General features: G+C 35.6%; 1 protein-coding gene across 5 annotated transcripts in view; it reads left to right on the top strand.

Moving 5' to 3' along the window:
- The window catches only part of LOC110449782 (matrix metallopeptidase-21-like), a 159904-nt gene that overhangs the window by 95204 nt on the left and 40762 nt on the right, over positions 1-23938 (top strand). The window contains exon 1 of one of the 5 annotated variants that reach the window (XM_021496873.1): positions 5713-5936. The exons of 3 other annotated variants lie outside the window; for them this stretch is intronic. The gene's annotated coding sequence lies outside the window, so the exon portion shown is untranslated. Of the gene's footprint in view, positions 1-5712; positions 5937-15401; positions 15935-23938 lie in introns of those variants that run through there. One more of the 5 variants, XM_021496868.1, reaches the window with a different exon arrangement.

Below are 23938 nucleotides of genomic sequence, written 5' to 3'. Positions count from 1 at the left end.
ATATCCATCACACAAGAACAAAGTATACCACATATCCATCACACAAGAACAAAGTATCCCACACATCAAACACACAAGAACAAAGTATCCCACACATCAAACACACCAGAACAAAGTATTCCACACATCAAACACACAAGAACAAAGTATCCCACACATCAAACACACAAGAACAAAATATTCCACATATCAAACACACAAGAACAAAATATACCACATATCAAACACACAAGAACAAAATATACCACATATCCATCACACAAGAACAAAGTATACCACATATCCATCACACAAGAACAAAGTATTCCACATATCCATCACACAATAACAAAATATCCCACATATTAAACACACAATAACAAAATATTCCATATATCGAACACACAAGAACAAAGTATCCCACATATCAAACACACAGGAACAAAGTATCCCACATATCAAACACACAATAACAAAATATTCCATATATCGAACACACAAGAACAAAATAGTCCACATATCCAACACACAATAACAAAATATTCCACATATCCATCACACAAGAACAAAATATCCCACATATCCAACACACAATAACAAAATATTCCCCATATCCAACACACAAGAAAAAAGTATTCCACATAGCCAACAAACAATAACAAAATATTCCACATATCAAACACACAATAACAAAATATTCCACATATCCATCACACAATAACAAAATATACCACATACCCAACACACAATAACAAAATATTGCCCATATCCAACACACAAGAAAAAAGTATTCCACATAGCCAACAAACAATAACACAATATTCCACATATCAAACACACAATTACAAAATATTCCACATATCAAACACACAATTACAAAATATTCCACATATCAAACACACCAGAACAAAGTATTCCACATATCCATCACACAATAACAAAATATACCACATATCCATCACACAAGAACAAAATATTCCACATATCCAACAAACAATAACAAAATATTCCACATATCCTATACACAAGAACAAAGTATTCCACATATCAAACACACAATAACAAAATATTCCACATATCCTATACACAAGAACAAAGTATTCCACATATCCAACACGCAAGAACAAAATATTCCACATATCAAACACACCAGAACAAAGTATTCCACATATCAAACACACCAGAACAAAGTATTCCACATATCCTTCGCACACAAAAAAATAATTCCACATAGCCAATACAAAAGAACAAAATATTCCACATATCCAACAAACAATAACAAAATATTCCACATATCCATCACCCAAGAACAAAGTATTCCACCATTCCAACACACAATAATAAAATATTCCTCATATCCAACACACAATAACAAAATAATCCACATATCCAATACACAAGAACAAAATATTCCACATATCAAACACACAATAACAAAATGTTCCACATATCCAACACACAATAACAAAATATTCCACATATCAATCACATAATAACAAAATATTCCACATATCCAACACACAATAACAAAATATACCACATATCCAACACACAATAACAAAATATTCCACATATTCAACACACAATAACAAAATATTCCACATATCCAACACACAATAACAAAATATTCCACATATCCAACACACAATTACAAAATATTCCGCATATCCAACACACAATAACAAATTATTCCAATATCCAACAAACAATAACAAAATATTCCACATATCCAATACACAAGAATAAAAAATGTCCACATATCCGACGCACAAGAACAAAATATCCCACATATCCTATACACAAGAACAAAATATTCCACATATCAATCACACAAGAATAAAATATGTCCACATATCCAACACACAAGAACAAAATATCCCACATATCCTATACACAAGAACAAATTAGTCCAGATATCCAACACGCAAACACAAAATATTCCACATAACCAACATATATACAAGGACAAAATATTCCACATATCAAACACACAATAACAAAATAGTCCACATATCCAACACACACAAAAAGAGGACAAGATATACCAATGTCAACAAAACAGGACAAAATATACCACAGTGTCAACACATAACGAACAAATTTGAAAAGGAAGGACCAGAAATCAAGATATTCAGAAAAGAAACCGAAAGGAATCGAGGTGACACCAAAATTTATAAAAAAAACCAACAGATATCCAGGATATATCGAAAATGAAATCAAAATGCTCTTTCAGATCATGCTAAACTTTTAGAATTCCATATTTTATAAATCCTACATGCAAACATGTGCAATAGAAATTGGGCAACAGAAAAGCATACAAAAATGCTTACAATGATAAACACTGCATTTGTATAATTTTGATTTGCAATTGTAAATATTAATAACACATTATTTATGATATTTGACGGGCTAAGGACGGTGTAACTACCACTTGTGGCAATTGTTAAACGATATAAGGGTTGCCATTAATGTATATGAATTGATGACCAAAAGTCAGAGGGTCATTACATTTCTATATTGGAGCCTTTCCACACAGCCCATAAGCCGTACGACAACCGCGGCCACGAATATACGAATAAGTAAAAAACCAACAACTTACGTATTTCGCTGTAGATTATCCGTTTTCGTATTTAATCTAGCAATGCACAGAGCTATAGAGTAAATAAAATAGTTACATGGCGACCCTTCTCTGCTTTATCGATGAAAGCCGCCATGTATATTTAAATCGAATCCAAGTGATGTCACTTCCCCAGGATAAACCAGGATACTGTCATTAAAACAACAATGTGCAATAATGAAAAGCATCGACCTATATATCACACAAAGAAACAGCATATTTCCTAATTAGGTCAGTGATGACATCCAAGAACTTTTTCATTGGCATCATTGACCTGCATTTCTGGACACCCGGTATTGTAGTCTGTCTGTCAGCAGTCAGCATCCATAAGGATTATCATGCCCGTAGGAGCAAGCTCTTGAATATTGGGAGTAACGGATGTTACCATCAAGAAATGGAAAGTTCACGATCGGAGTGTTGAAATAGTCCCAATCATCGTACAGTTTAGTAATGATTAGTCCCTACTGGTCATGTTGTAAGCAAAGATCGAGAACAGCGGCCGAAGTAGAAGAGTCTGCGGTATCCCTGGTTTAAAGCTCTGGACGGCATTTACGATTGACGTGGTCAATATGTTTCTTGTTTTTTAAGACAACACATCGTCGATGCATCTGAATGTGAAACACAAGGACTTGGCTAGGGTTTTGTTCCAAAACCTGAAAAATTCATCAATGAATTCAGCACCATATCGTCAGCCAGAAAAAGGGCATGGTTGTTCCCTTTGCAATACCTATAGTCTGCTTTACAATCTTGCGTTTTCCTATTTTGACGGAGTGCGCTTCAGATGATCTGATTTCGTTTATTAATGTATTGAGCTATGAAGTACAGAACACTTGTTGATATAACATGCGGTGCGATATACACTCCTCGGTTCCATTGTATGATAGACTGTAGCTTATCCATTTTTGTTTGTATAAGAAAAGAGATTTAGATAAGTGATATTTTCGTGTTTTTCTTTAGGGAATGACTAATATTGCTAAATTCTCTTTTCAGGATGATATATAGTGCTAGGCAATGGGAGTTCATGTACGTGTTACGATACATTGCATAGTATTTTATAATTTAATTGCGGTTTTCTTGTATGTATTTCGTGAATTATTGCTTACGTTTTTGTATTTCGTTATCACAGGTGAGTGTTTTAGTGTTGTGTGGTATATCATTACGTGTTGATATGTTACAACATAATAGGCTTTTCAAAACAAGAAACATTTGGATCTATTAATAACATTCAATTCCGATTAAATGGACAGGATTAATTTTGCCGTATGTTTAATAACGCACTTAGTGTTCTACTTGTGTTTGTTGTTGACAGGTCAAAGGTCAAACACAACATAAATCATCTATCCTTATGTATACATGATATTGTTGTTTAGGTATCACTATACCGCACGTCCCCACTGAGATATAGAGAAGAGGGATTGGCAACGTGTATAAAGTTGAATTGAACAGGATAGGTTACCTCTCCCACGATATCTGAAAGTAAACGCGTGCCCCATTCTCAGATAAATCTCTCTTCTCAATGGAAAGAACTTTCGTATGGAAATTGTGTCATTATTGTTTGATAACACTCCAGGTAGAGGTGAGAGAAGGTCAAAGGGCATGCTGTCTAAACAGGATTTGTGAGGTCACACCTACGCGGTACGGCGGTAAGAGTCACCCTGTACCCCACATATCAAATCCTCACAGAGGATGAGTAACACATGACAATCATCTCCATTTGATGTCGGGCTCAGCTTTACGTGAGTGTCGTGGCTTTGAAGTGGAGCCATTGATACCTAGGTATAACCTGTCGAGGCGGATTGCGCCCGTACACTGTATATATACAGACTATATGCACCGAAGCTAACAATAATTACAATTTACAAGCCAATTAAAGCAGTCAACATCAACAGAGGATTTTGTGTAGTCAACTACAATGCCAAATGAGGTATATTTGCTTTCTAGAATAAATTAGATCTATATTCATGAATGTATACCTCGGTTTAATAGAAAGCATATGAGCCGGGGGAATGATTTTATAAATTTTACCGTGAGAATGTCTACAACATGTGTGAATCATGCCTAACACATTGTAAATATATTGTAAACTTGTATTCTTAGCTGGTTACGCCATCGTACGGTCCGCCGGGGTCCCACCATACTGGGGGTACACACTTCGTGTAAGACTACTCGAACTGTACGGATTGACTGTCATATAAGCAAAGTATAGCTTACCTACATAATTAATGATAAATATATAGGAGCTTACCTGCAGAATAACTGTGATCTTCATATGAGCGCACCTACATAATACATGCTATACATACAAAATACATGAAGTTTGTCTTTGTTGAAGGAATTTATTCATTTTCATATGTAAGAAATGTCTACATAATGACAGCCTACCCTGGAGTTTACCTGCGGAATGATCGCATTTACGTTGGAGTTTACCAAAAGATGTTACTTATATAATGCGTTACTTTACCAGTTACATGTGCTTTAAATGATGGTTTACAAGGCGGCCTGAACAATATAACTAAGTTCACATTTGTTCTGCATAATAAATGGCAATATTCCTAGTGCATTTTTGGACATAAATGACAAAAGTTTTCTGTATGCTGTTGTCGAATATCAAAGCGATAACCGGTATATTCTTATTTACTAATCGTACGAAGAAAACCGCGCGTTGGTGACTAATAAAACGAAGATAACCTGTGCATTGTTGACTAATATAAACGAAGATTACTTGTGCATTGATGACTCGAATTTCTAGGATTACCTGTGCATTGTTGACTGATTACCTGTGTATTGCTGGCTAACGTACAAAAATGACCTGTGCAATGTTGACTTAAAGCATGATATTATCTGTGCATTTCTGTCGAATATCACAAGTATTACGTGTGCATTGTTGACAAATATTGCACAAATGTTGTTACAGATATAGTTATCACTTAAAAAAGTGAGATTTTCCGAACCGTTGTGTGATTTGAGCATTGGCCTATTACTATAGGCGACATGCTGTGTAACCGCCTTTTAGGTATAGGTACTTTAATAGGTTGACGGGCTTACTATTACCGTGTGCGGTCAATACCTGTAGCATCATAACAACAAATAGTATCGTTATAAGCGGAAGCAATACTGATTTAAGCGGATAGCCTTTGATGGATATCCAGTAAATTTCATGTAAACAGTTTATTGCATGACCAAACTTAAAAGGAGAATTCTATATACACTGTTAACCTGTGACATAAGGTAACCTGTGACTAATTTCCCACTGTGAAACACCATGTCTTTGTGGATTAGCTGATTGTGTTTCGCATCAGATGACAGACGATTACCTTTTACAACCCAGTGTACAAATAACGTAAGTGCCCCCATATTGTGTATTTGTGATGTCATTTAAACTGCACAAATAAGCAAAGATGTTTTTATTATTTGAAATATTTAAACAGATTGCAGCCTGAATGAATTAGAGAGGAGTTCAACATAGACAGCCAGTCAGTACACTGTGACGCGTCCACTCACAATAATCGTCCAGTAGGCGACATTATGATTGATAGGTAATGTAAACTTTGCACAAACAGTTGTAAAGGTACATCAGTTTTTCATGCATAATTAAGTTTCTCACTGGGATTGTGAATGAAGTATCCATTCGATATTAACAATTAAACACTCGCTGATTCGTCGAAAGAAAAAAATAAACAAATCGCTTTATTAACCTCTGTCTACGACTAGTAAAAAGTGACACACGACTTCAGCAATATGCCATATAAAGAAATGACTTCTAGAAGATATTTATTTAGTTGTAGTGTTAAAAGACCAATATATCCAGATTCCATATTCTAAAATTCTCTTTTAAGGTTCTTTGCATTACATTGTTAATGATAGGATTTACCTGTTCCGAACGTCATCTAAATAGCTGATACATCACAAACGTGTTGAACAAAAGTAAAGTGAGATACAAAATAACATTAGACTTCAATGAATGTTCAAAACTAATATGATTACGTGTCTCAAATCAGACCTCATATTTTAAAACGTTTAGGGCTGATTGAGTCAATGGTAACAGGCCATCCTCCCTTACATAATTTCAAGTAATATACCATCCTTCACTTATGTTTTGGGGTTTTATGTCTCCGTTCATTCGCTACACATGACCCCGTATTTTTTTATTTTTTTTTATTTTCTTACCTCTGATGATTCATCGACACTGATAAACCGACTTTACAATAATCTAACTTCAAACTGTTCGAAATCTCTTTTTGTTGTAATTGAACATTTTAGATATCTGTTATCGTTGGTGACCAACAAATTTAACATCATTTGACAAAAACAATCACGCTTGGGTCTACGGTTGGTGCTTTGCTAATGCTTATCCTCCTGGACCGTCTTGTTTGGCCTGTATGTTTTTGTCCTTCTGTGTTTTTTCTATAAGTTTGTATTGTGTTTCAAGTATGAACGGACAGACTTTTCCGAAGTAGTGTTTTTGTTTATCCTTTATCTTTTATGATACATAATACACTGTATACCAAGAAACTATCGTCCAGTCGAATGATTGGCCTCGCTGGTAAATTCCATATTCATCCGGTGTGAATTTTCCCTCTCTTATATTAACAGATTATGCTGTGTACTTATGTTAGATGCCATGGTAACTTTGTACTCCATTCGGAGGCAAACAAAAATGAAAATTAAACTTTCTCGAATTGTTATCCGGTATACAGTATATTTATGTTTTGGCTCGAGATCTCGGTGAAAATTTCGGAGAGAAATTTTAATGGATTCTTGTTATTGCCTAATTTGGCTAAAGTTTTGGCTACCACATTGACTTTATGGTTGGGAAATAATTTCATAGCTGTACCCAATAGGTGTAAAACGTTTGACTAAGTACGTCTCGGTCAAATGCATTAGAACGTCTGTGTACGTATAATATAATGACGTGAAAATCACGTGTTGGTATAATTTGGTTATATGTAAGACATGGGCGTCCATAGGGACTGCCCTGTTAACGGGGGCTCATAAAATCGGTTACTGACCTATTATGTTTTGTGCATACTAACCATTTGGCTCATGTAGCGCGCATGATACATGTTGATGCTACTGGATGTAAACTGTAGGTTTTTCTGGAAACATCATGACAGATGACATACGCGTGCCAAAACCTGTCTCGCCTCCAAATGTTATCCAGCCACCTCGTGCGTTTGGTAAATTTACGATTGATATAATCTCTTACCCATTATGACGACGTGTTCCATTAATTTATTCAAAGGACGAGGCGATTTTCAATACATCCTACAAAAGGCGGGTCCAAAGCTAGAATAATGAAACCTTTCATCTTAGGGCTATGCTACAACAATTGCTATGTACCTATTATTTCCTGCTTATGCATACAGACACACATAAATAAGACCTGTACAGATAATATGTGTAACTAACAAAACACTACGGAAGGATGCACTACCAAAATATACAGAGAAAAACAACAACACAGTGACAGGCCTACAATAGTTGTATAGTGTCACCACTTGATGCGCCACCCAAGCCTCATTAAACGTCAGATAGATATGCTACAGTACATGTCATCCTGCTGTCATTGGTTTGGAACAACGCTTTTGTTTTCTTGTTTAGGACATTATTAATGAAGAAAGCTTCTTGCTATGTGTCTGCTTTCGATATATTTTAAAAACTTAATGTCATCTGACACATTTTCCGAGTGTTTTGTCAGAATCGAAATTTATAAATCCATTAAAATCTAAATGAGAATCGAAGATATGTAAATTTTTTAAGGAAACTGAATTAGAAAGAAACAGAAGACTTCAATAATAACAGATAACACAAAAATTAGAAATAAAATAATCGGAAGTTCATATGTGTAAACTTTGATAGCTTTTTCCCCGAGATATTGTTTTATCTGATTGAATAATTTGTTATTGTTTGTATCTATTTGGTAGTTATTGATAGTTGTGACGTCGCATTTACGTTGCTTAATGCTTTCCTCCTTTCATAAATGTAATAAGTGTTATGACACTGTTTGCAGTCTCATATTGTAAGATAGAAAAGGTTGTATGTCGTATGTACAAGCGGATACAATAGGGTTTTAAAAAGGAACACCATACAACATGATTACATATTCATATACTTTTTCTCTCTAAAAAGATCATTAAAATTGGCGAAGAAATTAAGCAAAACCGGATTGAAGGGTTATTTATATATAGGTCATATTTCACAGGAAATGTTTCGTAATGAGTGTATTAAAATACTGCTTATTTCATAAATAGACGATGCTAGACATAGGCTAGACAAACTTATTACAGGAAAACAATCAAAACACAAGATTATGTGTATTAAACATGTAATAAATGACACCATGATGGTCAAACTTGCTTACCATTTGTTTCTAAGTCTAGATATTTCTATCGCTGCTTTTCCCTCAAGACTTGTTTCATTATTTGGGCATGAGTATTTAGGTTAGCGAAATCATCGAAGTCATCTATCAATCAGCTGTTTCATATTTTATCTTAATTTGCAAAAAGGAACTGCAATGGATACTACGAAGTTGTTCAATCTTTTAACGTCATGTTTATACCTATCCCAGTGGTTCTTTATTCCAATAATGATGTAACATCACAATCCACTTTTTTAAAGCCTTGTTATCTTGAATAAAACTTAATGATTTTTTAACCAATATCTTTCACCATGATAAAAATGGGTATCTAAAGTTATAAAAATATTTAATACTAAAATTAACACACAACAATAGTCATTTTATTATTTTTTTAATTTCTTTTTTGTCAACAGATCTATTTGAAAATTAGAGGAAATAGTGAGTACGCGACCCGTTAGATTTTCATACTTAACAAACCTTGTCATTGATCAAGGGCAATGTGCAGACCTCTCGTCTGTGTCCGTAAAAACAATTTATTCCTGAATAACATTTGGAGATGAGACCCAGGTAATACGGCGGCATAACTAAAGATATAATCAGGTAAACCGCGTGCCTTAGGTCTTAAAAAATATTTGACGGGCTGCATTGAGGCTGCAAAGGTATTTATTTAGCATTGTATCGTAAAAATTTCATTAATGTCCAGAAATAAATAGATATCCATCAGCCTAAGCGACAAACTGTATAATTAACATTGCTGTTAAATGTATTCGTCTGTTATAGTGTCTCAGCAGTTCCAGTTATTTCCATATGAAGTTTGATTTCGATTTGTTGATGTGTGTGTGTTTTGTTACTATTTTACCTCATATTTTTTATAATTTAATTGAAGGGGACATCTTTCGTTGGTGACCTTTCCCCGATTTCATGGTAGATTTCACCGGATAAACCCTTCCGAAATATCTAGTTTTGCCAGCGTTTTTTGTGTAAAAGGGTCATGGTGCCTTCTCTTTGCCTAGGTGTCTTCCCAGTGTCTGTTTTGTCTCTTTGTTACTTTCGGTTTTGTGTATTACACTATTATTATTGTTTTTCTAGACTGTTCTTGCCCTCCTTCAACACGCTGTGTGCAATATCAAGCGTTTCGTATCGGATGATTCATTTATATGTAATCGAAATAAGATCGACTTGTGGAGGCTGGTCCTGTGTGGTCCCTCTGGTGCGCAATGACTGTCGTGTTTAATGATTTCTATTATATTTGCCCGTGCTCCGTTCTGTGTTTAGTGCCTGTTTATATATAATCCGATTCCAGTTGACTGGTGTCAGGTAGCTCTTTGTAACTTGTATACAGAGCCTGATACCCAGTGAAAGTGAATATCTTCACTGCTTTGATGAATTAACATACAGACAACCTGCACAATGCATTTTCAAGTTCAAAGACATTATGCCTCGTGTGTTCCCATTAGGAGGTACACCACCGCTAAAGAACCACCTGTTGTATACCCCAATAGCAAAGGCGTTGAAAACCACCAAATCGTATATCTTTGTCATAACTTAGTGAAACGAAAACACCAAGCTTGTGTATTAACTGGGTTTTGATAAGCTTCAAACACTCGCGTTCAGCTAGTAAAGCTTACCCTAACAGCGTATCAACCCCACCACGGCGTATGTCGTTGTCTCCTATATAAGCTGGCTTCACGAACACATTAATGTAACCTATTGGCGCTGGATTATTTGTGACAACTTAGACAGTGTTTGCTATGATAGATCGTGTAGTGGTGGATCTCTCTGTATTTGAGTTAAGTTGGGCGCTACCCGTAGTGTTATTTAGTTTCACTGTGGTTGTGTGCTACCTCTAGTGTTTTTATATCGGACATTTATTTTGGTCGTATGCTCAATTCATTTTGGTTGAATGTTGCCCAAAGTTTAGTCGTGTTAAATTTTTATTATGGCTGAATGTTAGATTTACTCCATTTTGGATTTTCGTTACCTGTTTCTTGGCTGTGTGTTACACGTGTGCATCTACAATGTACCTTTAGTTTGGTTGAGCGTTACCTTAGTGTGGTTAAGTGCTATCTATATTTTGGTTGTAAGTAACCATTAGTTTGGTTGTATGTTACCTTAGTTTGGTTGTATGCTTCTTTTTACTTCGCTTGAATTTTACAGATGGTTTGGTTATATTTTACCTGTTGTTTAGTTGCGAAAACTGTTATTCTTTAAGATTTACTTTTAAATGTGCCTTATCTTTTATTTTGCGACATTTTCGTTATTCTTTAATATACTTCTCAATTTGACATTTAAGTGTCGATAAGCAATTTAATTATATATTTGTGTACATATGCTTATCTGAAAATAATTTTCGTATGTTCGAAGAGGCTCTAATATACATATATACGTACGTTGTGTGTTGATATTATACACTCAGCCAACAGTGACTGGTGCTAGGGTGTCCCAGACCGATAACCCAGTTACATGCATACTTACGAAATGCGGTCATTCACGTTCCGTATAAAACAACGCTAACTCAGCCCTGAGGAGGAAGTTGTATTTCATCACAGTTAATGTATTATTTCGGCTAATGTTTATTGTAATATAGTTCTATATTTGCAATTATAACTGTGCTGTGTTTACCACATGACGTCCCGATAATGAGTACGTGTACATACATATACTCACTGGATGTTTTGTTTGTGTTTGTTTGTCATGATGTTCACTTTATCTATAGCTTTGTGAATCAACGCAATATTCTGGGTAAATGTCCTATTTATAAAACCAATAAACAGTATCAACAACTACTTAATGACGATCACAAAAATAAACAGGTTATATGTTATTACGCTTCAAGACAAGTAGATGTTCATCATTTTGATAGACATAACAATGTGCATTTAGCAATTTTTATGTGTGTTTGATTGATGTTATGTTGAAAAACTAACTGTTCGATGCACTTAGATGTTAAGCTAGGTAATTCTCATTAATTGGGATGTTTTTGTTCTGTCTCGTCAATCTCGTGATAACGAGGTTTAAGTGTAGTTCAAATTGCCTTTATTTACTATGTACACTTTCAATGTTAATGTCTTATCACTTTTATATTCATGATTTGTTTATTCAAGTTTGTACTTGTTATGATTATAATCCTCAGTGTGTCTCGAGCAAACGACATTGTTCCAAAATGACTATTTGGCTTTAGGGGTTTATCATGTCTTATTGGGTTATATGTATATTAAATGTATCATATCTGTAATTGATCAATTTGATATGAAATTATTCTTTATCTTGAAGCTAGAACGTAAGAAGTTTGCATTGAGAGTATTGTATTGTGACGTTATAGGTGACGAGACATTATAAAGATAATACCGATCTCTTGTTTCTAAAAATAGTAACAACGAGTCCATATACTGAAATATGGTCTCACAGATGAACATGTATAGCACATAGTTTTGGTAATGGGGACAATATTTAAGATTGGCTAAAATATTTCAATTTTAACTGTAAACTGGCATGTTGTAACGTGATCATGGTTAAAATTGCTAATGAGGCGGTTGAAATCACGCTTTAGATAAAGCGGTAAATGGTTAAGAGTCCGTCACTTTGCTCACGACTTTTTGAGTTCTGTTTCCGTTAATATCGTATCATTGCGGAAAACATGCATCAATCATCAGATAACGCATGTAATTCTATGAGGGATGACTAAGTATTTTAGCGCTTAAGATCGAACCGTATTAAAAATGGTTTATTCAAAATATCAGGTCTCTGCTGGTTCATACTAAAACGTGAATGGATATAATGTGCATGTCAACGGTTTGTCTCCTGATCAACGTTTCTCGGTGATGTCATATCAGAGATACAGTTATTCACGGATTAGCAGACTGCGCTTTTATGTCCGTATACTATTTCATATAGATAAATGATATACACGATGTAAGTGATAGCACAACCCATAGCGTCGTGGTTTAAAGGGAACAGTTACTATTTGAATGGCATTTAATGCTTAATAAAATCGATAGATGTACATTTAAGGTGAATGTGTAACGAATTAAAAACGACTTTTCATGTTTATAATTAAATGTTCACATATGGTACATGTAGCTAATGTTTATATGTATGTATATATTTATACAAAAATTAAATATGTATAACTAAACACCGCGGAACTAGTGTTTACTTCATTTACTACCGCCGCTGAAACCAGCAAACGTGTGATAATCCAGTAATGCCGGAATATATTTTTTCACACGTTTTACTGTCGAGAATGACGTTAATTCCGTATGTCACACGGTAGTTTATGTACCATGAGATATGCCTCAGTTCTTACATGTATAAAGTTTAGCTTACAGTAATACTTTTATAGGGGCGATATGTTCAAATGCAACCAGAGCAAACCGATTTTAATCATGATACAGGTTTTAAGTGTTTAAACACGCGGTCGAGGTTAGGGTATATTACATCAGGTCGAGGTAAGAGTATATTACATCAGGTCGAGGTTAGAGTATATTACATCAGCTCGAGGTTAGAGTATATTACATCAGGTCGAGGTTAGAGTATATTACATCAGGTCGAGGTTGGAGTATATTACATCTGGTCGAGGTTAGAGTATATTACATCAGGTCGAGGTTAGAGTATATTACATGAACGTTTTTCTCTTTTTTTTCTGATCTGGATCAAGGATACATTGTATCATTAGCAGATTGATGCGTAAAGTCAAATATTCAAATTAATTTCATTTGAAAAGTATATGCCGAAATGGAGTAGTTTATGTAAAGCATCTGCAGTTATTCATTTAGAATCTCAGAAATTGCATGTTTTTGTCATGTTTTGATAATTAAGGTATCACTGATTTTTGTATTGTGCCACTAACCTAAATTGCTTGTTAAAACCGAGTTGTGGTTTTAAATGCATGTATCTGTTAATAGGTTGATTGATTAAGTTATAAATACTGTATGTTATCTTCATTAAGCTATATTGTGTTACTTTATAACTCATCAACGCTAATTTTTCATCTAGATATAAATAAACTGGTAACCCTATGGGGCACTAATTTTCTCCATGAACTTTAAAACTATTTATAAAGAAAAACAAATCAATAAGTAAATGCCAAATATTTCAATTTTTCGCCTGTTAAGCAAAATGACTGTGGTAAATCAATTTTAAGTTGTAAGTAACACTGAGCTAATTTTAGTTCATATTAACTATTTTCTTCATTATGATAATTGATTCCGTGTGTGTAAAGCATACTGTTCGTTTTATTAAGAAAACATGGGTGATTTGACCAACAAATAAATTGTTCTTGTAACGATTTCAGAAGGAACACGCTCTGTTTAACTAATCCGTATAGAATAGAAGTGTACACACATGTTTTACATTGTAATTCTACCCGCGTGCAGTATCATATTATACATGTATCAACACACACTAGCCCAGATTTTATAATGTACCTACTCTACCTTTGATATTTGAACTTATAAGTACGAAATCCATTTACACGCTTATAAGTATACAAGCTGAATTTCATTCAGAACATTCTGATACACAATTTTATACTGCAACACATACATTTACTAGGGTTCGGTTTTTAGAAGAGTTTTATTCGTAGATTCGTCACGGTGAGTGTGGTCGTAAAGAACTTTAAAGTAACGGGACCATGTTACGTAATTGTAAATTGTCTATCGTGTTGTAAAGTGTAAAGTATCGTGAATAAACTTAAAATATCAACAAAGATTGCTCGGTGTTTGAAATCATTAATACATCGTTATGATAGAAGGTAAGGTCATATAAGAGCACTACTAGGGTTTTTACTGTAACATAACATTGTAAGGTTATAAGTGTTCTCGTTAGGGTCGTTAATTTCCAGCTGTAGGTCAGAACAAGCCATGGATGATCTCATGGTTATTACACGAGGGACCAGGCATTCCGTGTGTAGTGTAGACAGAACAATATTGATAGATTTGTAGGCAGTAACTCAGTAACGCTATCGAAGTTCGGGAAATTCGTGTGAACTACCGATTGGAATCGTAAACTTTCGACTAGCATCCTCTATATGATATCCTCGATAGGGAATTTATATTACTGAAAATTTGGAAAATGAAATTGTTTATAATTGAGTGGTCTGTGACCGCAGCATAATTCTGCTGTTATGAAGAATGTGGTATATTTTATGCGGTTTGGAAGTAGTGAAAAGAAATATAGGAATGGCTATGTTACATTTAGGGAACGAATCAACTTGTTATATTGTTATTGTTTACAATAATAACCTTCAGACGGGACTTTTAAACTAAATCCGGAACAGGAAGGTGTGGCAAAACCACGGGCAGGGTTTATCGTGTGGAGAAAGTTATGAGAGATATGACACGGACAATCAGTTTTGAGGATACATTTTGAAAGTAAGCTACCATCTTATTAGCCTCTGTGTGTGTCTGGTGTTAGTCAGACACTGCGCCGGATAGTGCTGGCATTCGGCCACCCCATCTAATTGCAACCATCTCGTAGGATAAACAGATCGACTTACCCTCGTTTAACGTGAGAAGACTTTCGCCTCTGATTAACATGTGGTTTCAACAGCTAAAATTTCTTGGTTACTTATGGAGAAAACCTAATGAATAACGGATTTTATTCCTGCATTGACTTAGCAGTTAGCCATCCATTTGTCTACTTGGCTAAAGGCCGAGGGGCCACAACAGTGGTAGAGGGTATAAAGGAGGGCGACCACTAGAGCCACGGGAATACTGTATATACCTACACGCCACGCACCCAAAACATTATGGATATGAGGCCTTGTTATGACAATGGCGAGAGAAGAGGTATTAAGACAAAGCCTAGACGTACAAAGGACCAGAGCAATGCTACATTTGAAGGCTGTTGCCTGTTTCAAACTTCAGTGAAGGATTATAATATGAAAGTGTATGCGAATCATTCTAAGGAGATTTATCTGTTACCATCCAAGCACTAGGAACAGCGGACTGGAGGACACGATGGTAGTGTTCATGCTACAGGTAGTATATACACCCTGCATCTCCACTTGTATGTCCCATTAGCTTTACTGGAATCATATGTTACTTATCCCTGTATGCGTTCCCTATACTGCTAGAATATGCTGAGAATCCGTTACATACTGATCCTGACAGTAATCAATTCTGGGGTGATTTCTAGCCTGTAAATATGTTTAATTCTTCATATTTTATGATTTCTGGCATTTGCGCAGGTGAGTTCATCATTGTTTTAATTTAAAGGAATAAATCAATAGAATAGCTACTTTCAACTATAACATTTCAAACCCTCAACGCCTGCTTATTTGGTGAACCTGCATTTCTTTGTATTTACTTACCGTGCCCATCAGATGTGAAATGCACTTATGTCAGCTTAGCCCATCAAACAACTGCACACAACTCATCTTCTCTCTTGTTTCTACCGTGAACCTAACGTTAGATCAAACTATAAAAAGTCAGTTTTTGTGACGTGAATCCGACATAGTTTAAATAGTTGGATATAATTTGTGCTGTATTTCGGCTGCTGTGTTTGCTGTACGTGTTACCCGTACCCATAGGCTTCCTCGGTGCGGCGTAGACTACCGGGCCTAGGCCAGGTACACGCCCCCTTTTAACGTCCGGCCTCCAGACACTTTGACGTTTTTATTTTTCTATTGTCTGGCACTATGTGTCGGCTCATGAATGTTTTATTCTGCTGTGCTAAAGCTTTATATTGATCCCGTTTACAGACGTTATCTATAAACTGTAATCTAACTGAAGGTTTCCTATCTGATATCTCACTGAGATGTATGTATATAGGTTTTACAAATGGAATATTTTTAACAGGTTTCTTTTCAATAAGTGTACGACTTTTTAATGAGTGTTTATACATATATAAAGGATATTGTAATTCGAAGAGACCCTGTGTCAATTCGAAACTTGTTAATATAATATTACAGGTCATCTGAAATCGAATAGTAAGGGTTAAGTATAAAACCACAAAGCTAGATTGCGTAAGTGAATTTCATACAAAACACAAGTTGTGTAGGTCCTTGTTTGATCATCAGAGGGTCTGTTGAGGACCTGCTCTGTGTGCATGTGTTACTGTTATCGTAATAAACTTTTCTCGTGAACACATTTGGTGTTGACTTATCACATTATCATCCTGAGTTAGCTTTAGTTACATAGCGTAGATGCATACATTAGTTGTAAGCGTTACTCAGCTGGAAACACATTATAAATCATCAACTCGCCGACAATTTTATTGTATTGAGTAAAAATGAATTAGAAGATTTGTTCAGAAACGTTTGAAGCTTATATATTGTTAATAGCAGTTTATACGAATAATAACTATGTAAATTTTCAAAACATTCAATTCAAACTTACCGGGTAGATTTTCTATTCGAGTAAACGTTAGGGAGTGGGTTTTTTTCACTCAATTATTCTGAATAATTATGCAATCTAAGACACGTTAACTTTGGCACAGAAGACTTTTATCAGTGATAATATTTGGTAAGTACAACATGATCGGCTTAGTCATCTTTTCTGTATTACTCGGCTTTTTCCTTTCCGGTGTGTAAGCAATGATATATTTATACATATTCTAGTATCAGAATACTGAAATTATTCAGTCGTTGACATACTGTTTTTATAATGTTAGTTTGTATTCTTTCCCTGTGCCCGTTTTGGCATTATTTATACAAAACGAAGCCCATCACGAAATGCATAATGTGCGTTCAGTCTATTTGGATAGTAATACCGTATATATCAAAATCGAAATAGCGAATACCACTTGTATGTTGAAGACACTAAAGCTAATCAATAATCACTGCATTTACTAACGAAAAGTAAAACCAAATGAATATGAAACATAATGTAAAGAGTAACATATTGAGGAAATATTGACTGGCGTCAGAATAAACTGAATATTGAATGTGCAAAGAAAGAAATAGCGTAATATATAAGGGTTTAACACGAATTTCGATTCTACTTGCGTTTTAATATATTGTGCATTCTTAAATCGTTTTACTTAATGTTGATGGAACATGTTAATTATTTAGAGGTTAGTATATGACCATTTTGATATCATATCCTGATCAGCCCGAGAGTCCCGATATCAGCCCGAGGGGCCGGGGCCAAAGGCCCCGAGGGCTGAAATCGGGACCGAGCGCTGATAAGAGATATGATATCAAAATGGTCATATTATAAACTTTTTATCATATGTTAAAGTAGCAATTGCTCCATCACATCGTGTTGATGAGAGCGGACGGTGAGCCTGTGACAACAATAACAAACATATTAATTAGCCTTGTAGTTACACCACCCAAACTTTGACTATTTTTACATACACATTTATTATAAAAGCAAAAAATCTGGGGAGTTATTTGTAATATTCTACATAGTTGTTAACCTACCAATCCAATAACATGAAATTTAATAAAATACTGTTGCTGTTTTCTCAAATTTCTATTTTCTTACCTGTGCCTAGCTGCCCCGATTCGTGCAATATGGACAGTTCCTCTTTGGTCAGAGGGTCAGCATCTTGTGGCTTGTTGCCTTTTCCCTGCTGTTTTAGATTCTTGCATTTGGCTGACAGCACATCACGAGAATGCTTAAATCGTTCATCCAACAAAATGTTGGTGACGTCTGCTAAACACACTGTCTAAGCAAAAAACCAACTGACAGCGCAAATCCGGATTTTACTCGGAACGCTTCGGGCGCTTCCTGTATCCAATACAGAAGTAGAGGTGTTCCGAACAGAGGGTGCATTACGAGAAACTTATCACACGGGTGACCGGAAGTGGTATCAGGGGTGGTCAGAAGTTATCAAATATGCAAAAACACTCATATTCTGAGTGAACATATGATAAGAATCAATTAATACGTGTTTTAACCGCATTTGTTCCACGTATCACGTATTCTCCTTGTACTTGTGTAACGGTCTCCATATCAATATTGACTTAGCTGATATTTTACCGTAGTGATATCGATTTTGAGTTCGAATTATAGTTTTGTTGAGTCTTCGTTACTTCTCTTGTTGTTTTTCCTATGATTATGAAAGCTCCTCAAAAGAGTACCAGCGAAAGTAAACGACTTATTATGAAATATACACAGTAACAAACGGACTACCGTGTACACTTGTATGCCTTACCTCTGAACAATACGTATTTACAGCCTGTTTATCGTCCATAACCTGGCCGACGAAGATGGTTTTCTCTGTGTGTTTATGACATTCTCTGATAATAAAATGACAATGTAACGTGTATGGAGGGGCACAGATTGTCGGTATACTGCTACCAAAATCCCAGATACACTCTTACTTTATGTAAGTATCAGTGGGTTAGGAACAATTCCGTACTAATGACATGCAGGGAACTATAATCTTTTGTTGTAATAAACGACAGGCCATCAGTGCAGTTCCATGTGTACGAAATCTCGTGATTAGCCGCTCACATCGTCTATCTAAATATGTGTAGTTTCGTAACTCTCTAGTGGACGGAGGCAATCATTTGCCGACCAAGTTTCGTACATAGTTCTATACATCTTGGTCCTCCCCGGAGACGTGCACTGGAATGCGTACTACAATAGTTGACCTGTATGAGCTATATTTAGTGTATAATCTATTCTCGCATGACACATCTATGCAACATTTCCCTCGTCAATTGGAGTTATAGCGGCTGATGAACATGTTTCCTGTCGTTTGTGTTTTGGTAAGTATTACTAAACTCATACGTTAGCACGTGACAATCAACTGACCGCTGATTCTCTGAGGACGCTCGTTAATCAAACATACATTCCAAGTTTTACTGGTGGTTATTATGTTCTAAGCTATATACCAATCGCATTGTGTTATTCCAGCTGATTTCAAAATATCCATCCCATTGTCATGAGTTATGTTATGTTCAAAGGCAACCATATTCACAATGTTTCGAAATTAGGTTTTCTATTACGTTCTCGCTTCATTTTCGCTAAGGGAATTCGACTTCAGACAAAAATAGTCTATAGAGGTCACGGATGAGGGGCTTCTAAACTGTCGCATTTACATACGTGTGTACTGTAGTGTAGTAAGTATCAGTTATGTTCACGTCTTTTTCATCGTTTCTAAGAAATATACCATTCATAATGTCGTCAGCTTGGATTTAACCCACACTTTGCTAGCTTGATACAAATACTGAATTTCGTTTTTCTAATCTAAATCGTTAGTAGAACTTATTTGTATTGTACTGAGATATAGTGATAACAAAGTTTGACGCCATCCTCAGAAAAGTCATAAAGACATCCGTCCCAGGAAAATCGGTGAATTCGGGAACACAGTATCTTTTATATTATAGTGATATATATAGTATATAAATATGAATGAAACGCTCTTGCTTGTAAGATCGGTTTACTACGAGTCGTTCGAGCTGAGAGGAGGATACCAAGTGATATCTGAACTAAGAAGGGTTTTCCATATGGTAGGATCCCCCCACATGTTCTGGATCACAGTATATGTGGTCCTGTAAATCTTAGACGTTAGATAGGCACACATGACCTCACCCTGAGGTCAATTGAATACTTGGTCTCGTCTAACAAGTCCACGTGTTCCCAATATGTCACCGAAAGGATAGACAAAAGCGTTCTTAATGTCTCAAAGCACATGGCGAAATTAGAGCAATTATTTTGTCTGATACATGGAACTTTTTCATCGTTATTTTGCATTGATATTTGGTCTTGTTTTAATTTGTAGGACTAAGCACTGTCGTTGGTTCAATTCATTTGTAAACAAACTTAAAGCCGTTCACAATCTCACTTTAGTTCACAGACCTATTCCCGCTTACAAACTTATTTCCGTTTACAAACATGCTTCTTTTGTTCCAAATTATGTTTTCGTTCTTCACACATATGTTTGCAGCAATATTTAATTGATTTTGTTATCTAAAAAGTAAAATAAGTGGGTTTTATTTTTATTCCCAAGGTATATCCTTCCCTATCGCTGGCACCTATCCTATCACTATTAGCGTCTGGATAACTCCGTGCTGTGCTTGTAACTGAGGTTTACTTTTTCTCTGTCCGTGTATCTCCAGTCGAATACATCGTTAAAATTAGCTTAATTTTGTACACGACTATTTATCTGTTAATGCAGTGTTGTACATGGAGTAAGACACAACACTCTACCTGATCTCGATATGGTAATGAGGCGTACCATCCTTGTATCCGTGTTGTTAGCGATTACATACCAATTAAGAGACATGCGATTAAGCGTGGTACGGTTGTAATACCTTTGACAGACCGCTAATGGTGCAAAACAGTATCACTGAGAGGACATGCATCACGTAATGTTTTGGTACCAGGTACCCTGCCTATCATGTCGGGAAACGGTGCGCCCGGACGTCGTTTAAACATGTTGGGTATGGGATAAACAAACTATTGAGATGTAATCTATTGTTATGTTATTAGCCTGCTGAGGTAGAAATCCTCTGTCAGGATGTGGAACGACAGACTGACCCATATCTGTTGACCTGACGAGGTAAATGATCCGTACCAATCATGTGTGCATGGTTGACTGCACGTGTAACCTCACACTATGACTGTATTTTTTTGTCGGTTAATTAAACACGCCCGTAGATATACTTCATTGTATATTGGACTATTTCTGCCATCAACTCACGACTTGCGAATTACGTTAAACGATGTCGCTATCATCTGAGATGTGTACATGTTTGCAGATTTTCTCGACATAGAACCGCATTTCACAAGATAGTTGTTCCGAGATATTTATCTTGTAAGTAGATGACGTTTTAGTGTGTCAATGCCCTGTTGTGACATCGGCTTGCTACGATTGAACAATACAACCTATGTTGTGGTTTAAATTTTATGTTTGTTTTTTGTTTGTTTTTGCGTAGAACGTAGAAACACCATTCTATTAACAAAAATCATTTGAAAAGTTACAGACATGAACATTACATTAAGATTGATCGTTTTGGTCCATATTTTTGTCTATCATCATACATACTGTACATGTTCTTATGTTATCTAACGCGTGTATCCGTACATCGTCACGATTTATCACTATGCCCATATGTTACACTTAGAAAAGCGATGATTTTATCGTAATTTAACATTTTGGAATTTGCATGAAGAGTGCAAGATACATGTATGATAGGATAGCCACTTAAATAAGTACGTTTGTACGTTTCCAATATCCTAAGCTGCCTGCATAGTGTCTACATGTACGGTAAGTTTTGATTTCACATTCTGGTGCCATTCATGGTTTAAATACGAATTATGGAATCCGTGTCTTTGTACCGGCAATCGGTTTGCTGCGAATTGAGGAAACTAGATATGTAATATTTCATTAAATATTAACACAGACTAGTACGATTATGTATTCGGAAACGAAGCGTATCAAAATATTGTTCATTAATACATCTGTATCACATATATGATAGCCGTTGATCGATCTGCACGCCGTCAACCTGACCTGATGGTCGGGTACTTGGGTCTCGATCTATACTACATGTGCCATCCAGTACATGACCTGGGGCCACTTTTATTTTCCCTATATAATTCAATGATCATTAAAAAAACTATATAATGGTTCAACATTATAACCTATTGATCGTGTTTTACCTGGCGGTCACGTGACATACATTGCATGCAATGACTGAGAGGCCGAGAGGAGCTGTTTGTTGGGATAAGCTTAGACACTTGGTAATGTGGTTTAATGTTGTTGGTGAAACTCTCTTTTAAACATACTTGTGAATTTATGGTTTGGGTTCCCTGGTATCAATGTATATTTGGAATATACATACACATTATAATTTCTGGTTGATTTTTAATTCCAGACAGTTTTTTCTTTAAATAATGTCATTATGCATTTAACGATATGCTGCCGTGTTACTGTATCTCAAATAAAGAATAAAACGGCCGATATAGTAAGAAAAGAGGAGTTACCTATTTAACAGAAGTAATCATGATTAAAAATGTCTCACAAATATTAACCACAAGAACATTTATTACTATGTTATGCATTAACGCATCATTGCCACTAAGACTATGACATCAGATTTAGGGAAGAACATCGAGTATAAGAGATACCCTTTTCCCCACACCGACATAAAATATGCCCTTTTCGGTGTCGCTTCACACAGATCGTAGACATTGTACGTAAGCTTGTTAGCCTAATTTACAGAAGACATGTACCTTTGAAGATCACGCTTTACCTCTCCCAACATCACTTACCCTTCCTGTACATTTCACTAATTATTTTATATCACCAAAGAATCATCATGAAAATAAAGCATTTCCCCCGGAAAATCTCCCGAGTAAAGTATATCATAAACGATGGTAGCAGCCTGCGGTTAGGGGAAGGTGGGCTAACCTGCAGCTTCTACTGTGCATCATAAGGAACGCACTAGTACAAGGTCATTTTGCTTCTCTTACATAGAGCTTTTGGCTCTTCCTAATTTCAATTAAGTATCATTTCTGATTTAATTTAACACCTTGATGATGTGTTATGCCATAGACAGTTTTGCATCTATCATACTTAAACGCACACATGTCAACTTTTTGTAGGGACGTATACATTACATTTTAGCGTTATTTGAAATTATCCTTTTGATCAGCGTTTATTAGATTTGAATAACGTACCATTTGATAGGTTTATAATCCCAATCTCTGTGCAAAGTACACGTTTTCTGTATATAAAGTCGAGTAAAATAGTGTCAATTGAGATATGTTCAGAGATATTTACACATTTCATAAGCATTAGTCCGTATTCAAAAACGATGGATACATTTTTATCGTATAGTTTCCAATCTGAAAAGTTGACAGTATAAGTGATACCGGTCCGACGTAGCGTTGGATATCAAGCCATGCTACCACTATCAGAGTGATTACATTAATATTCATCAACAAGTCAGTATATCGGTCCAATCTGTTTCTCTCTGTTACGCTCCCAGTTTTCGCAGTCAATCCCTTCACAACATGTAGCGGAATTTTTCATTCCTACATGATAGGTGCTTCCTGTAGTAACTTTAAGTTTTGATAAAT

The sequence above is a fragment of the Mizuhopecten yessoensis genome, unplaced genomic scaffold (genome assembly GCF_002113885.1).
Source record: "Mizuhopecten yessoensis strain PY_sf001 unplaced genomic scaffold, ASM211388v2 scaffold4819, whole genome shotgun sequence".
NCBI classification, from domain to species: domain Eukaryota; kingdom Metazoa; phylum Mollusca; class Bivalvia; order Pectinida; family Pectinidae; genus Mizuhopecten; species Mizuhopecten yessoensis.
The sequence above is the reverse complement of the archived record's forward strand: the minus strand, read 5'-3'. Positions and strand labels throughout refer to the sequence as shown.